Source organism: Cynara cardunculus (genome assembly GCF_001531365.2).
Source record: "Cynara cardunculus var. scolymus isolate 2C chromosome LG 1, CcrdV1, whole genome shotgun sequence".
NCBI classification, from domain to species: Eukaryota; Viridiplantae; Streptophyta; class Magnoliopsida; order Asterales; family Asteraceae; genus Cynara; species Cynara cardunculus.
The window spans coordinates 45,330,959-45,334,121 of NC_037528.1; positions in this window are offsets into that span (position 1 = coordinate 45,330,959).

Here is a 3,163-nt window from a genome sequence, read left to right on the forward strand (position 1 = left end):
GCCGTCGCCCTTCGTCTTCATGCTCACCGTCAACAGTCGCCCTTCGTCTTCGTGCTCATCGTCAACAGTCGCCGTCTTGCTGTTGGATTCTCCTTCGTCTTCGTTCGTTCGTCAACAGGTAAAAATCGTTTTCCCCTTGTGGATTTCTCTCTAAACTATGAACACAAATTAGGTTAAATCCTTCAATTTTGACAGATTAGGTTGAATATACATGAACACATATTAGGTTAAATCCTTCAATTTTGACTATTTAGGTTGAAATCTCATGAACACAGATTAGGTTAAAAAAATTATTCGAAGTATTAGAAACCAAATCCTACAAACCAAACAGAGGAATGGATTTCAAATCCAATCCAATCCAAATCCCATGGAATCCAAATCCCTCAAGGGAATCCAAATCCCTCAAAAACATTCCCGCAAACCAAACGCACCCTAAGTGTTTTCATGGTATGCATTAGAAACCACTGTATTTTTTCCACCTTTTTAGGAAAGAACTGTTTACGTTAAGAGTGTGTACTGGGTTAGAACTGAAACAAGATAAAAAATAAATGAAATTGAAAAACAAAATTAAAGATAGAAAGATGGATTCGTTAAATATATGTTAGTTATCCATCATTTTTTTATTGTAAATCATTTTTTTTATTCGTTATAGTCGGTTTACTGTTTATTTAGCATTTCTACGGGCTTATTAATTGGTTTTATGATGTTCACACATAAAGTTTTAAAAGTCGTACATATGCATTTTTAAAATATTAGAAGAGTTTTCGCACGATGCAGCGAGACACATTTCGATTTTAATGTTTTATTTTATTATTTGTTTCTGTCGATGTTATAATACGATTTTATGTGTTTTTAAGAAAGTAAAAATAATTTTATTTTTGAATAAAATATAAATGTGAAGATATCATAAAAATTTGAAAAACAATATATCAATGTTAATATTAAAATCAACTATTTAAAAGTTCTCATTTTTTAATGTAATTTCTTTAATTTATTTATTTTATTATAATTTAATTTAAGTTTAATAACGAAATAATTTATTTTTAGTTTAATAATATAACATTTTATAAAGATAATAATTAAGTATTCTATTAGAACTCAATGATTATCCTAATTATATTTTAAAATTTTAATATGAGATGTTTATCCTGTATTTGATTATGTTTATATGCAGTTAGTTACACGAATTCAGATATGAAGCTTTAATAAGTTGTACTTACGCACAATCTACTTGCAATCTTGAGTCTTAAGTAATATGCATTAATAAACAGTACTTTACGCATAAAAAAATGGTTTTTAAGAGTTTTTGTCAAATGTTTTATAATATAATATAGATAAACTTTAAATATAATACCAGAGTCTTTACTTAAATATTTATATAATATAATATAATATAATATAACTAAAAGAGTACTCGTGCAATATAGCGAAATACATCTTGATTTTGATGTTTTGTTTTATTTTATCTCCGTCGATGTTATAATACGATTTTATTTGGTACTGAAAAATCGATAATGTTTTTATTTTTTTGAATAAAATACAAATTTGAAGGTATCATAAAATTTTGAAAAAAAAATGCATCGATTTTAGTATTAAATTAAATATTTAAAAGTTCCTTTTTTGTGTAATTTATTTAATCAAATTTTTTATTATAATTTAGATTTAGATTTAGTTGTGATGTCACTCATTTTTGGTTTAATAATATAAGTTTTTTTTATAAAGATAAGAATTAGTATTTTGTTAAAATTCAATAATTATCTTAAATATATTTTAGATTTTTTATATTTAAAATAAAATATCTATCCAGTATTTGATTATGTTTATCTACAGTTAGTTATATGAATTTAAACATCCAACTTTAATAACTTGTACATACACACAATTTACTTGTAATTTTAAATTTTAAGTAATATGCATCAATAAACAGTACTTAATGCATAAAAAAATGGTTTTTAAGAGTTTTTGTCAACTTTATAATATAGTATAGATATAATATAATATAATGTTATAATATAATATATACACGCATTCATTCTCACTAAGAAGCAAGAAATTAAAAGTTGTAGTTGAAGAAGGTAAATATAACATGTCAATTGACACCATTAGTAAGTATAAATGGTTCATGTGGTGGTAGAAGTGCAATTCAATGTGCTTTAAATTAATCTACTATGAGAGTGATTCATGTAAGGTTGTTAATTCCGATGTATGGCCCACTAGTATTTCCATCGGTTTAAGCGAGTCAACTGGTTGAATCGATGGTGCTGTAACGGCTGTTAGTGATGACGGTGAACCCTGATGGGTTAACGATGTCACAAGTATCTGGAGATGGACAGTGGGGTATAAATTCTTTCAAGTTTGAATATAGTTATTTTGTTAACTATTTGTGAACCGAGGAATTCTTGGAGGAACGAATGCTTGAATACTTGAACGTTTGATTTCTTGAGATGTTTAAACACTTCATTTAGATGATGATGTTAAACAATTTAAGACATGACTTAATGCGAGAAATTTTATGTCATATGTATGTGTGTGCGTATGTATTCTACTATTATTTAATGATATAATGATATTAAACAATTTAAACTCATATAAGGGCATAACCAAATGAGAACTTGGTAGTTTGTGATAACTGTGAGATCCAACATTAGCCAATTAATTATAGATATTAGTTTATTTAATCAATAAAATGTCTAGTGATTTTAGTAATAAAAAGAGTGAATTACCCCTTGTGGTTTGCTTAAATTTTAGATTTGGTCCATAAAACAAACTATCTACGTTAGTGGTTCTTAACATTTTGTTTTCATTACACCCGTGGTCCCTCCATTTAACATTGTTAGATTGACCACCGTTAAGTAACATCATTTGCATCATTTTCATTTGTCAAAGACCTTCCAGCCTAGTGGTAAAGGCTTGGGCATGACATAGTCATGAACCCGAGTTCGAGCCCTGGGAGTGGAGTGTTGGCGACATTTAAGTGGGGCCATGTTTAGCCTCCAAATTTGATGGGGATTAGTCGGGCTTTGGCCCGGACACCCTTACAAAAAAAAAGTAACATCATTTGCATGCACATGAGGGCAAAAATGTCATTTTCTTTCTTTCTTCCCCCACCTTCCTCTTCTTCTTTAACACGAGAACGCTCACCTTAATCAGATTATACCATCCT